A 16,242-nucleotide genomic window follows, 5' to 3' on the forward strand; every position below is an offset into this window, starting at 1 on the left:
AACACAGTATAAAGGCATCAGTAACCTTGTCTCCTGCCACCAAAGAAGTGAAGGAGAGTAAAAATCCGTTAGTGGTTTGAGCCAGATCAATACTGAACTCTCAGGCAGGAAATTGCGGTGCTCTCACAAAGAGAGCTCCTCAGACATTGCCCGCACCAGACTTGGAGCCAGACATCCTGACAGAGGCTAACATAATGGCTCATAAGCGGTGAGCGGCTCCTTAAACTGCAGCCTAAATTCTCCCACAGTATCTCCAACTCAAAAGTCTCCTTGCAAAGGAAGCCCAAGATGAAAGAACACTAAATATTTCCAAACAAGTTTTAAATCTCCTGATTTGGGTGAATTACATCCCAGGGAACTAACAGAGCATGCAAATGAGGTGACAGAATCATTATTTCTTTGTGGGAGCTGGCAATATAAAAAGTCACAGAAAACTGAGACAGGGAAGTAGAATTCCCATTTTCAAAGGGGGGAAGAAGATAGCTTTCACATAGTATGGCTGGGTGAACTTGATATTGATTTTCAGAAACGTTCTAGAACATATTAAAAGAATAATTTACATGTACTTAGAAAATGATGTAGCAGTCTCTAGGACCCAGCAGGGGTTCATGAAGAATGAGACTAATTTAATTTTTTCTTTAATCAAATTATTAGATGATTATGATAATCCAGGAAATGCAATAAGCAATATTATTTTTTAAAGGATCATCTTTTTTTTTTTTTTTTGGTCTGTGCTGCGGGGCTTGTGGGATCTTAGTTCCCCGACCAGGGATTGAACGGGGGCCCTCGGCAGTGAGAGTGTGGAGTCCTAACCACTGGAAAGCCCGGGAATTCCCAGGATCATCTTTACTGAGGTGTAATTTACAAAAAATAAACTGCACCCATTTAAAGTGTGTAGTCTGATGAATTTTGACAAATGTGTACACCCATGTAGCCATCACCATGATCAAGATACAGAACATTCCATCACCCCCAAAAGTTCCTCTGTGTCCCTTTGCAGTCAAACCCCTTCTAATTCCTGGTGCCAGGCAAACACTAATCTGCTTTTTGTTACTACAGATTAGTTTCAATTTTCTAGAATTTCATATAAATGTAAACATATAGTATATAAATTTTTGTGTCAGGCTTCTGTCACTCACTGTATTGTTTTTGAAATTTATCCATGCTGTTGGATGTTACTTTTATTGCAAGTCATATTCCATTGTGTAGCTATAACACATTTTGTTTATCTATTCACCTGTTGATGAACATTTGGGGTTGTTTTTCATTTTGAGGTGTTATGAATAAAGCTGTATGAACATTCATGTACAAATTTTGTATGGATGTATGTTTTAATTTCTCTTAGTAAGCAATGATCTCAATGCCAGAGACATTCGACAGGTCTTATATGCAACTGTGAACAAGATGGAGATGTGTGAGCCAAGTGCAAGAACTGTATATACAATATATATACACATAATATATATCACATAATAAAGTAACTTTGTCAATGACTATACTTAGCAAGTGTTAATTAATGGATCAATGCCAGCATGACAAGTGGTTCCTGTTATGGCATGGGACTCAGTCCTTAGTGTTCTTATATCTGGTATTCTTATCATGACTTGCAGAGCCAGGATCATCATATTTATGTATCAGTGAAGCTAGAAAGATTAGCTAATCAATAGCAGATTCAGGATCCAAAAAAATCTTCTAATAATTAAGTAATGATTTTAAACAACTAAAATCAAATTTGACAGGGAAAAGTGACAGGTATCAGGTATGAGTACCAAGAAACAACTGTTCAAGTTCAGGGTGAAGGGAATATGACTCAGGAGCATATGTGTAAAAAACCTCAAGTTTTCAGTGGCTAACAGCTTCAATGTCAGTTGACAGTCATACCACCAAAGAAACCAAGTTGACTTGGTACTACATTAATAAGTGTAATATCTGAATGAAAAAAGTAGTATTTATTCTATACCCTGTTTTTGTCAGAGCATATGTAGAGTATTGGGCAGAATTCTGAAACAACACAAACTGAGGTACATATGGAGGAAAGGGGCCAAGATGATAATTATTCAGGACTGTGTTGCATACAGGTTGAAAGAACTGAAGATTTATTTTTGTCTTGGTTAAAAGGACTTACAGTGGGGGGAGGGTATGGTTATAACAGTCTTTAAAAATCTGAAGAACTGGGACTTTGCTGGTGGTCCAGTGGCTAAGACTCCGTTCTCCCAATGCAGGGGACCAGGGTTCGAGCCCTGGTCAGGGAACTAGATCCCATATGGCACAAGGAAGGTCCCACATGCTGCAACGAAAGATCCTGCATGCTGCAACTAAGACCCGGTACAGCCAAATAAATAAATAAGTAAATAAGTATTTAAAAAAAAATCTGAAGAACCATTCTGTGTAAAAGGAATCAGACTCTTTGTATGGTTCTGAGGGCTAGAAACATGGTTTGGGAGAAGCTAAACCATGTCTTCTGCTATTCCGTAGAAGACATACGGAATAACACTCCAACTATTAGACTGGTCCAAAGATAAGTGTGTTTTCCTCAGGAGATACTGAATTATTGGTCACTGGAGGTATTCAAATACGAATCCACTGACCTGGAATGTTGCCTCACCTGTATAAAGGGCATAATGATGCTAGTATAAGTGGACCAAGGATAATGTGAGTAAACATGTCTCTATTAAAATAGTTGTCATATTTTATTAGACTTATTGGTTGACATGTCTGTCTCACTTAGCTAAATAATTCCCCAAATCAAGGACCACAGGCAATTCACTTTTTATCTGCAGCATCAACTATTCTATCTAGCTCAGGAAGGCGTTCAATAAAGGTTTCTTTGAATGGGGGAATGAATGACTGGAGGTAGCATATGTAAGAGTACTTTAGAAATGAAGAAAGCACAATATCAATGTTGCACAATTAATGATTAATAATTAATTTCTTCCTAAATTGCTTGTCAACGTAGGTTATCTATATTCATAATTATAACAAAAATTTATCCTTGCCATATGGCTTTACTGGTGAGTTCTTTCTATGCAGCAAGAAACACATCATTTTCATGCTATATAAACTGTTCATGAACAGAAAAAAAAGGATGAGAACCTTTCCCATCCATTTTTATTACTAAACTTATTTTATGAAGTTAGCATTAAATTAAAACTAAAATCTGACAAAAAACCCTCAAAAACAAAAACTGTAGTCTAATCTCAGTATGAATGTAATGCAATAAAATAATACAGCAGCAAATCAAATCTGATAGCATATTAAAAGAATAACTCACCAAGTAACATTATCCCAGGGATATAAGGACAATATAATATTAGCAAATATATTAATATAATGCATCATATCAGGATGACAGACAAGAAAAATCATATTATTACTGTAATAGATGTTGAAAAGGGAGTTGATAATTCAATAGCCACCTCTGATTTTAAAAATAGCTTTAAAAAAGAAAGAAAAACTAGCATAGCATTAATAATAATATTAATCCCAGTATAGCAGTAAATACCTAAGTAATTGTGATACACCAAAAGAATTATTATTTAACATTGTTTTAGAAGTTCTGGAAAACCAAACCAAAACAAAAGCAAAAACCCCAAACAGCAAAAACAAAAGTAGTAGAAGTAGATATGAAAAAAAGGAAGAAACCCAAAAGAATCGACTAAAAATTATGATAATTAATGAGATTTCATCATAGTGGCTAGATAAACAAACAAATGTACAAAAATAAATAGATCTACTCTATAACAGAAATAACCAGTCATAAGAGATTGTGAAACAAAAGAATACACTCGAAATAGGAAAAAGAACATAAACACTAACATAAACTTAATAACAAAAGTTTAGGAGCTTGTGTGACATACAAGAGAAGACATTAATGAATTGAGAGATCATTCATCATCTTAATGGATGGAAACACTAAATATTTTACATAGATCCATTCTTCTCTAATATTTATATTTGATGTAATTACAATAAATACACACTGGAATTTTTTGTAACCTGATAATAAAATGATTCTAAATTTCATACGGAATAATAAATAGATGAGAATAGCTGAGAAAATATTGGGGGCGGGGAAGGATTATAGTACTCCTCCTATGACAGATATTAAAATCTATTGCAAAGCTTCAGCAATCGAAACAATGTGATCCATTACAAAGGAGATATCATATAACAACGGGGATAAGAACTCAATAAATGAAAAGTTGACTAGCAGGTACTGCATTTGGGGGAGTGGGGAAATCAGTTTCATGTAATACTTTATTGGATTTAAAAGAAATGTAATGCAGAAATACAAACCATAAAATACTAGAAGAAAATATAGGTGACTATTTACCTAATCTTTGGATGGGAAAAGACTGTCAAAGCTCAAATGTAATCAGAATAATCTCAAAGAGAAAGGTTAGATTTGACTTCAGAAAATAGTTAAATCTTTTTTTTTCTTTTTTAAAACCCCTCCTGTAGAGGGCTGACTTTCAAAAGACTGCAGCAAGGGAGCTACTCTGCTACATCATTTAAACTGTTATGTAAAAAATTGAAAGGACAAATGGCAAGATGGGAATTTTTCCATAAATATAATAAAGACTTATCACTAATTTGTAAAAGTGATAAGAAATACCACAATGACCAGTAGAAAAATTGGCCAACAATGTTTACAAAAAGGAAACATAAATGGTCAGCAAACAGGTGAAAAAAATTTAACCTCATTGGAAACTGAGGTAATGAATGTGGAACCAATAAGTAGTTTTCTCTTATAGATTTAACAAGTTTATAAAGGGATGAAAGTACTCATTGCCAGCAAGGGTGTGGTGGAAGACACTCTTGCATTCTCTTCGTATGAGTGTGAATTGGTACAGCCTTTCTGGAAAGCAGTACATATTAAAACCCTAAAAATGTTATTGCCCTTAAAAATGATTCCTCTTCCGGAAATAATCCAAAATGCAGATAAAGACTTAGGTATAGAAATACTGATTTCAGCAGCTGTCATAGGAGTAAAGAAAGGAAGCAATACAAATGTTCAATAACAAGGGAAGAGTTAAGCAAATTTGGTATATCTATATGTCAGGAACATTATGTAGCCTTTAAAATATGTTTATAAGGATTTTTTAATGGCATGGGAAAATGCTTATAATGTAAAAAGCAATATGCAAATTTATACACACAGAGTATATTCTCAGACATCTTAAAAATATATAGACAGTTGGGCAAAAGGAGATGCCCACAGTATCAACTGTGTGGCACAACTATGGAGAATTTTATTGCAATCTTTATACTTCCCCATATTTTCCCAAATCCTTATAATGATCCCTTATTTTTAGATAAAAAAAATATTTTAAGATAAGAATACTCATTTTAAGATAAAAATTATTCTTTAAGTGAAGAGCCAAAAAGCTGTCAAAAAGGAAAAAGTTAAGAAGAATCATAATGTGTCAAGGCTTCTTCAGAATTTCTGATAGGTTCATTTGGAATGTGTTGCATTTGGGATGCCGATAGAAACCTGGTGAGGACATCCAGTTGGCAAATGGCAATACTAGTTAGAGCTTGGAGCAATATGGGTTGTAAATAAGTGCAGAGATATCAGAACCTTGGACAATTTAGCCCCTGTGATTTTCAGTTTCCTCCTCAATAAAATAGGGATGATAATGGTATTTCATAGAGCTGTTGTAAGGATTAAATGAGCTAACATAGGTAAAACATCCAACCTAGTACATAAATGTTAGCTATTATCATTGTTGATTTTATTATCATTGATGAGAGTAATGGTTAAGGTGAAGAAAGAAGATGGCTGATGTTGTTGGTGCCCCAATCATATCCCTCAGCCCTTAACATTCTGTGCATAGCAGTCTGACTTCCAACTATGGCACCTGCGACTCTTTGCCTGAGGACAGGTGAGTAGTGCCAGGGAATTAAAATAGCCCTCAACCAACAACTCATAGGCTTGGTGGCTCCAAAAGCAGGATAATTCTGAAGCATGTGTTCTACAGTGGGATTATGCTCCAGTTGCCCACAGTGGTAACTGGCTTGATATTACATGCTTTATTGGCTTCTTTCCCTTACCTGCCTCACTTCCCCACTCCCCTCCTGGGATCATCTCCTCAGTAAATGATGTGCATGTAAATCCTTGTCTCAGGGTCTGCTTCTGGGAGAACCAAAATTAAGACAGGCAAGGATGGAACCTGGTCTACAATAACATTCAAGGGATGACTCGGGAAAAAGAAGCCCATGATGGAACTAGAGAAGAAATAGAGAGAGGTACTGGAAAACTGTGGTAAGTGTGGTCTAAAAACCCAAAGTAAAGGAGAGTTTCCCAAATGAGGTAGGAGGAAACAGCATCAAATGCTATGGAGATGAGATGCAAAAAGAACTGGAAACTGTCCATCTGAGTTGGCATCTATGAGGTGCTAGGTGACCTCTGCCAGGAGATTTTAGGTATAGTGGTGGAGGAAGCCAGATGGCAGTGGGTTGAGGAAGTGAATGGGAGGTGAAAAAGCAGAGGCAGCAAGTGTAGGCTATTCATTTAGGAAGTCTGGCTGTGAAGGGAAAGAGAGAGAGGGAGGGAGGGAAGGATGAAGAGAGAGAGAAAGGGGGGGAGGAGAGGGAGAGGGAGAGGGAGAGAGGGGGAGGGAGGGAGAGAGAGAGAGAGAGAGAGAGAGAGAGAGAGAGAGAGAGAGAGAGACGCAGTTACCTACTGGCACATAGGAAATCTTTAATCTCCATCTTTAAGATGGAGAGACCTGGATATACTCTAGTTTAATGATAAGAGAAAAAGAATCCATTGAAATGTTGAAAAACCATATCATTCTTGATATAATGCTTTAACTACCCCCATATTCCAAGAGTTTCCCAATATTCTCATCTTCATCAACACCCTTTTATTGAGCACCCTTTCATTTAATACTGTTAAGTATTGAGAAAAAAAGAAGTATAAGACACAATTCCTGATGTCAAGGAGATTATACTCTAGTAGGGGATGTGAGATATCAACATATGAAAAGGTTATTAAAAATATAAGATAGGACACGATGATGATAAAATCAGAGGTACAGTTAATAATTACTTTAGCTGTTCAAAGGAAGATAGGACAGGTGGGGAAGGCTTCATGGATTTGGAGTGTAGATGACTTGGCAGAAAAGCTCACTGGGGAGAAGGGTTCAAAGGGGGAAATTTAAGAGAGAGGTAGAAGTTGGTAATAAACAGGTCTGGAAGGGGTTTGAATGCTAAACTAAATTTAAAAGCTTGTATTTCATTTAGTAGGCAAAAAAAAAGGAGCCATTTACTTTGTGAACAGGGTGAAATGCAGTATTTTGGAGAAAGTAACTTGAAAGAGGTACGCAGCATGGTGTGGAAAATAAAACAAAAGCAGGAGGGCTAGCCAAATAGGGACGAGAATCAAGCTTGGACTAGGATGGGGAGGATGGAGAGAAAGGACAGAGAAGGGACCTTTTATATTTTGGTTATTAGGTTTGCCTTATTTCATCATCTAGATTATAAGCTACTTGGGCTATGCCTTGGTCATAACTGGAACCCATATCACCCTCAACAAAAGGTCTATTACACAAATGATGGGAACATACTGTATAGAACAGGGAACTCTACCTAATGCACTGTGGTAACCTAAATGGGAGGGAAGTCCAAAAGGGTGGGGATATCTGTACATGTATGGCTAACTCATTTTGTTGTACAGTGGAGGCTAACACAACATTGTAAAGCAACCATACTCCAATAAAAATTAATAATAAAAAGGTCTATTACATAAATGTTCCTGAATAATTGAGTAAATGAAGTGACAGATGAATAAAATGAATAAGTGAGTGCACATCAAATGAATAAGCATTAAAAGAGATGAAACACCAAATGGATCTTGGAGGACAAAGAAATCAAAGAAGGATAGAGGGTTTCTAAGTGTGTTTGGGGAAAATAACAGCATCATTGATTGAATCGACTGGCACCTAGTAAATGCTCAGAGTGTAATCTTATATATTTATATATTGTAATTCTATATATTTATATTTATCTTATATATGTATGATATTGAAAAGAGACAAATCTGGGGACTTCCCTGGTGGTTCAGTGGGTAATACTCCACGCTCCCAATGCAGGGGGCCCGGGTTCGATCCCCGGTCAGGGAACTAGATCCCGCATGAGTGCTGCAACTGAGAGTCTGCGTGATGCAACTAAGAAGTCCTCATGCTGCGTCTAAATATCCCCCATGCCACAACGAAGATCCCATGAGCCGCAACTAAGACAAGGCACAGCCAAAACAAACAAACAAATAAATATTTAAAATAAAATAAATCTGGGAAATCTTTAAAAAAAAAAAAAAGAAAAGAGACCAAGCTGGAAGGCACTTCACTCCTTTGGTAGTTTAGCAGAGAGGTAGCCTAGCAGGTCTGAGTTAACTCAACAAATGCCAGTTGCTAAGTTCCAGGGGCTCCCCTTTTCTAACCAGGCCACTTCCTCAAACATCAACCTTCTATTTTTATATGGTTCCCGAGGATTCCCTACTCCCAATTTTTAAAATAAATATATAGGGTACAATGGGAGATGGGGGTCTCTCTTTTGGAACCCTGTCTGTCCAGCCTAGCCTGATCAGCCTAAGTACGCCTCTCTATGGGGTAATGAGAGCTTCCGGGGTATGTGTATTCTCTACTTCTCTGGTGTAAGTTTTCCTTCAAAAAAACTTACGTATTTACATCACATGGTCCTAGTGTGTGTGGGACTGAAAAATCTAACATATCATGAATAACAAATAACAGACACATATAGTTGAGATTTTAGAGCGAGAATTTTTCTGAGGGAAATTTTAATTTTAGACATGATCCAGAGAGCTATCATCTGTAAAAATAAATATCGATCTGATAGAAATAATAAAATCCTACTTAAATCCATTTGTAAATGCTTGAATCTCTTTAATAGAGAAATTCCATAAAACTTTTTGATGAAAAAGAGTCATTAAACATGAACTATAGATCAAATCAACCGATACTTCTTTTTTTTTTTTTTTTTAACCTATACTTCTTTACTGAGTGCAAGCTTATGCTTGGTACTCTTTGATAGCTAATAAATACAGAAAGAATGATAGAATTAGAAATTATCAATAGAATAGAATAGAAAATTAACAATTTTCAAATTCAAATGAAATAACAGGTCTAGAAAAAATGATAATTAGTGGATAATAAAATCATTACGTCTGAGGTTATCAACTTTGGATGCGCGTTGGAATCACTTAGGGGATTAAAAAAAATGCTAATACCCATGTCACACAGCCAGTGATTCTGATTTAAATGACTATGGGTGTGGCCTTGGCATTGTGACTATTTAATTCTCCACAGGTGATTCTAATGTGTAGCCAAGGTTAGGTGAGAGGTTGATGGAAACCAGACATTAAATGCCTCATGAAGTGATGCAATGGGACAGTCCCAGCACCACCTAGGAAGTCTTCTTGCCTAAAAAAAAGTCATTGAACCTAAATCTAATCAAGTTTCTAGATATAACTCCAAGTTTACAAGACATAGAAATCATAAATAACACTTATATGCATCTGTAGATATGTGAATCAGTGTCATATAGAAATTATACAGAGGATAAAGGAACAACTTAATAGCACCAAAGGGAAGCAACAAAATCCCAAATGTGGGATATCCTACAAGACCAAAAACTCAGTTTCTTCATTAATGGCATGTTAGAATAAATAAATAAAAGGAAGGTGGGGACTGTTACAGAATTGAAGAGCCTTAAGAAACATAAAAACCAAATCCAGTGTGTAGGACTTGTTGGATCCTATGCCAGGGATCTTCTCTTTTCTCCTCCAGATTTTCTCTCCACCCTTCTCTCTGGCCTGGGAAGTTGACCTATATGGACTGTGCCTTTAGGCTCCCTTGCCCTCCGGCTTCTGGTTGGGTTTGGCCAATGGGAAGCCCCAGCAGGAGATCAGAGAGGGGAAGAGTGGGCAGTCTGGGGATTTATTCCCCTGACTTCCTCTCTGTGAGGTCACCTGGACTGGCTGGATCCCTCCATAGAAGGACAATGTTCCTCTCAAGGTCTTCTCTACAGACTCTTTCCTTCCAGGTTTAGTAACATTGACATTGTCCTCGTTATTCCTTCACACCTAGCGGTGGTAACAGCTCTGCTGCTGCTAGCCAAAGATGACTGCACTAGCCTCCGTGATTCCCCTACACCCCACAGTGCTTTTGTAAATAAACCCTCCTTGAACTATCCTAACCTGAGACTGCTGTTTCCTGATGGGACTGATATAGATCCTCACTGAACCAAATCAATTATCCTTTGAGACAGTGGAGAAATTTTGACTATGAAGTAAACATTAAAAACTATTAAGGGATTATTATTAATTTCATGAGGTATGATAATGCCATAGTGGTTATGTAAACAAACAAACAATTACCAGTTAGAGATACAAACTAAAGTATTTATTGATGAAATGATATGTCTAGGAATTGTTTTAAACATACTACATTGGAGACCTGGGCAGTGGGGTGGAAAGTAAGAAAGAGTACCGCAGGAGGGACTTCCCTGGTGGCGCAGTGGTTAAGAATCTACCTGCCAATGCAGGGGACACGGGTTCGAGCCCTGCTCCAGGAGGATCCCACATGCCGCGGAGCAACTAAGCCCGTGCGCCATAACTACTGAGCCTGCGCTCTAGAGCCCAAGCCACAACTGCTGAGCCCGCGTGCCACAACTACTGAAGCCCGCGCACCTAGAGCCCGTGCTGCACAGCAAGAGAAGCCACCACAATGAGAAGCCCGCGCACCACAACAGAGTAGCCCCCGCTCGCAGCAACTAGAGAAAGCCTGCACGTGGCAACTAGAGAAAGCCCGCATGCAGCAACGAAGACCCAGTGCAACCAAAAATAAATAAATAAAAATAAAATAAAATAAAAACTTTAAAAAAAAACAAGAAAAAAGTACAGCAGGAATAGATGAAACAAGATTATCAAAATGTTGATAATTGAAGCAGGGTGACAGATATATGAGGGTTCATTTTATGTACTATTCTCTCGATTGTGTGAACAGTGGAAAATTTCTATAATAGAATGTTAAAGCAGAGCAACCAATGTTTTATTTTTTTCTTAGATGAGACCTGGTTTGCGATTTTTCACTAAAGAGAGAGGCACACAAAATCTGAATTTATACCAAATGAAGACTTTAAGGGTGTGTTTCAAGCATGGAAATATGAAGATGTTTCTACATTTTATTCTTTCCTGCAGAGAAAACCTGATGAGAAAGCTGCATACATTTACTGGATATATTTTTTTTCTCTTTAGATATTCAGATAGCTACCAAATTCTGTCAATCTGCCCGTGAGCATCTGCAAAGGGAGGGGATGAAGAGGGTCTGGGGGGAGTGGAGGGGCCCCGATAGGCCTGAGCTCCTATTGTCTGCAACCTCAATGACAAGGTCTGTTATTGCTTGGAGCTTCCTTTTTATTTTGTTTTGGATTTTTCTGGTAATAGATACTAGTAATGCAGCAAATTTATGCATAAAAATTGTCATTATTTATAATCCTTTCAGGGGATTTAGTTGCTCCTGGGGCAGCTCAGAAGCAAACATAATTTCTTCTGCAACAAATTCTGCCCTAACCAAAGGAAGCAAGATGCTGGATTGGTTCTGCTTCAGTAGCATTTTTGCTTCTCAAACACCATAGATAAGAGAATTTTGTAGATATTTGAGAAGAATGAGTGAATACAAATTGAAAGACATACATATCTTGCCACTAAAATAAGCTTCCTTTTATACGAAGCAAGTAGCAGACAACAATAAGGAAAATCCAAGCCCAAAGAATTCTATTGCATGCTCAAAAATAAAACAAAATAAAAATAAAAGCCAAAGTATAATGTAAGTTGGGTTAATAAAGTTGCTTTGTTTTCTTATAATAATAAAAGTTGGCAGGGCTCCACCTGCATTAAAGTACTTCCTGGCATAATGTTCTTCACTCTGTTTCTCCTACCCCCACTTTGCTAAGCTTGTTTTACTGACATTACTGTTAATTGATGGTTACTAGATATAACCACAAGGCAGACAGATGAGGAAGGAAAAGTTGAAGCTTGTTTATAAAACAGGAAAATGCTGCTTTTTAAACTGTAGTATTAATATAAGAACCTCAGTTTACCAAATAAATGTAGTATTAACACAAGAACCTCAAGTCACCAAGATAAAAGTTGTACTTACTGCAAGTACAACGTAAGTTGTATTAAATGTTGACAATAAGGATCAATATTGGGGAAAACAAGATGATTTAAGGGTGTTTTAAAAATAGCCTCCTAGAATGTATCTGAAAGAAAGCCTCCATTTCTAAATTATTTGCAAATATTGGCTAGGATATGGGAGTAGATAATTTGGACTTAGGCATCTGGTGAGGTTAGTAGCATAAAGGTTAAGAGCAAGGAGTTCGGAGTCAGTCTGCCTGGGTTCAAATTCTGGCTCCATGACTTTATAACTGTATTGCTGTTGTCCAGTTGCTGGACCTCTCTGAAAGGCTGACTCAAATTCCTCATATGAGAAAGAGGGATGGCAATAGGGGGTTGTCGGGAAAATTAAATAAAATAAATAACTCAGATAATATGACTTCAGATCCTCATAAAGGGACATAATCCAGAAAGGAAAGAACTAGAACAACTTAAAGCGTTGACTACATAGTTGTTCACAGGATAAAATTATTATTTTGTCATCTTAAATAATTTATGGACCATGATGAGAGAGATTAATCAGAACTATCAATACAACAAAACTAGCAACAGTTCTAGAGGCTGATCCCATGGGAAGATCTGCTCCTCTCTCCAAAAGAAAATAGTCAATTGCACTGATTTTGAAGTTGTTTTGCATCAAGAATTATGGAATCTCCCATGGAGAACAGTATGGAGGTTCCTTTAAAAACTAAAAATAGAGTTGCCATATGATCCAGCAATCCCACTCCTGGGCATATATTCGGAGAAAACACTAATTTGAAAAGATACATGCACCCCAATGTCATAGCAGCACTATTCACAATAGCCAAGACATGGAAGCAACCTAAGTGTCTGTTGACAGATGAACGTATAAAGAAGATGTGATATATATATATACATATATATATATACACACACACACACACACACACACACACACAATGAAATATTACTCAGCCATAAAAAAGATGAAATAATGCCATTTGCAGCAACATGGATGGACCTAGAGATTATCATACTAAGTAAGTCAGACAGAGAAAGACAAATATCATATGATGTCACCTATATGTGGAATCTAAAAAAATGATGCAAATGAACTTATTTACAACACAGAAATAGATTCACAGACATAGAAAACAAACATATGGTTACCAAAGGGGAAAAAGGTGGAGGGGAAGGATAAATTAGGAGTTTGGGATTAACATATACACACTACTCTATATAAAATAGATAAACAACAAGGACCTACTGTATAGCACAGGGAACTATATTCAATATCTTGTAATAACCTATAATGGAAAAGTATCTGAAAAAGAATACACACACACACACACACACACACACACATAAAAAACTGAATCACTTTGCTGTACACCTGAAACTAACAACATTGTAAATCAATTATACTTCAATAAAAAAAAGAATTATGGAGTCTCATCAACTCAGTCATTATTTGACATCAGCAGTTACTTTGATATAAGGGTTCAATATCAAAAATGATGGACATTTAGGCTGATTCTGAATTAGGAATGAAGTCATCAGAGCAACTGTGAATATCCTGCCATCATTATTTTATTAAACTAAAAGGAGGGTTAACATTGAGTCAAATTACATTAAGTACAAACCCCAAATGAATACCAATTCACATTAATTTTCAAGTGCTGCATTCACTCTGCCTTTCCACATCAGGACCAAGCCATGATTCAGAGGCAGCCCACTGATGAGTCATCCCCTGCTGATATCTAGATGGGTCAGAATGCCCTGCGTGGATTGAGAAGGAGGAGACAGAGAGTCCAAGGGCTTCCTTTGGTGTGACATGGCAGAACCTAGGGGCCAGGATCTAAGTCCCAGGACCCAGGAGAAGGACCCGAGAAGCAACGTCTCTTGCTCTCAGAGAACTCAACTTTCTATTGTCCCTTGAATGAGGCTTCCATGTGCCCAAAGGCTGCATGAGTTCTTTGACAAATGTGGAGGCTTCATGAGCAGGGAAAGATATCTCTTCCAAACTAGAGGACCAATCTTCTTTCCAAATGGTCCTGGTCCTTGATGTCAGAGAAAGGGAAGTGCAGAACAAAGAACACCCATGACACCATAGCTGAAAGTCCCCACAAGGTGCTATAACCCACTTGGTGCTAAAACACATCCAAATGAGCAAAAAAACCCCAAAAAACAAAAAAACTAATATAAAGGTCCTCTGGGAAAGAGTTGAGTTGTCTCTGATTCCAGCTCGGCATTCTACCTGTCCTCTTCCTTCCCCCTGGCTCTCCTCTTTATCCACTCCAGCCCTCCGACCTCTGCCCAGTGGCCCTGTTTTCCAGGATCATCTCTCTGTCTGTCTGTTCTAATGGTGAGTACTTTGAAGTCCTACTCCCTGCTCACCATCTGACCACACACTAGGCCAGCCTCTCTCACATACATCTGTCTATACTGAGAGGCTTGCAGCCTATGAGAATTTCCCATTCCTCCATGGGTCACACACCTAACTTAACCAGTCACCTCTATAGGAAATCAGGACAAGAGGTACTTCCTGAACCTCTACTGAATCAGGCAAGAGAGAGTGCTTGCCACATTGGATTCAGTGTTCACACAAAGGCCAAGATATTACAAAACCTGGCTATAGGAAACAGAGCCCTGAAAAGAGAAAGTTTTACAGCCTCCCGTTTGAATGGCCTTTGCAGTTGTGCTTCCAGTTTTTCAGTTACTAGAGAGCATATACCAATGTCTGAGACTTTGGGAACCACTTCTGTGTATTCCATCCTGTGTATCAGTACCCAGAAGAGCACAGAGCCCAGAACTGAACGATGGTAACTTATTTTTTGATGTATCATACAGAAGTAATCTTTCCTTGAGATTATAGCTGGATAATAACTTCCCTATTATAGAAACTTGACCGGCTTACATTATATGTATTTATAGGTCACAACCTAGAGAAGCTCAAGTCAATAACTGCTTTACGGGATCATGTGAGTTAACTACTCCTGCAGCACAAGCCACCCCAAATGTTGGTGGTTTAAACAGCAATTATTGGGCTTCCCTGGTGGCGCAGTGGTTAAGAATCTGCCTGCCAATGCAGGGGACATGGGTTCGAGCCCTGGTCTGGGAAGATCCCACATGCCGCAGAGCGACTAGGCCCCTGAGCCACAATTGCTGAGCCTGCGTGTCTGGAGCCTGTGCTCCGCAACAAGAGAGGCCGCGATAGTGACAGGCCCACACACTGTGATGAAGAGTGGCCCCCACTTGCTGCAGCTAGAGAAAGCCCTCGCACTGAAATGAAGACCCAACACAGCCAAAAATAAATAAATAAATTAATTAATTAATAAAATTTTAAAAAAACAGCAATTATTTATTATTGCTCACAAGTCTGCAGTTGCCTGGGGGTTGGCTGATCTAGGCTGGGCTCTGGGTGGGAGGCTCAGCTCCTCGTGTCTCTCAGCCTCAGGCATGTTCTTCTTATGGGATGGCAGAGCTAAAAGAAGGTAAACAGAAACATGCAAGGCTCTAAGACTGAGGCTTTGACTGGCACCCTACACTTCTACCCACATTCCTTTGACCAAAGGACATCACACAGCCAACTCAAAGACAAGGGGTGGCAATAAAAACTCTGCCTTTACGAAGGATCTCCAAAGTCACATGACAAAATGTATGCTACAGGGAGGGGTGAAAAATTAGAGCCAACAAGGCACTTTATCACAATTACAATTTCTGAGAACATGGGAAATTTGACTGTAGGGAATACTTGGCTGATGTTAAAATAAGAATGAGTTTTGGATGACATCAGTTGCAAGGTACTCATTTCTTCCAGATTCTTATTCATTAAATTCTTACTACTTCCAGGAGGGTCACAATGGTTGAAACTAAAAATTGCCGTGTTCAAGTATCCCAAACCTTGTACAAAGTTCCAATTGGTAAATTAACTATAGTGGCTTTTCTATAGACTTCAAAATTTGTTTAATCAGAAACCCATGATAACCAAAACCCTTGAAATGTTTTTATTGATCTGTTCCTTGTTTAATTAAGTCAATTTCCCTTACGGTCATCCGAATTAACAATACAAGCTATAATTC

Source organism: Balaenoptera acutorostrata, chromosome X (assembly GCF_949987535.1).
Source record: "Balaenoptera acutorostrata chromosome X, mBalAcu1.1, whole genome shotgun sequence".
Taxonomy (NCBI): domain Eukaryota; kingdom Metazoa; phylum Chordata; class Mammalia; order Artiodactyla; family Balaenopteridae; genus Balaenoptera; species Balaenoptera acutorostrata.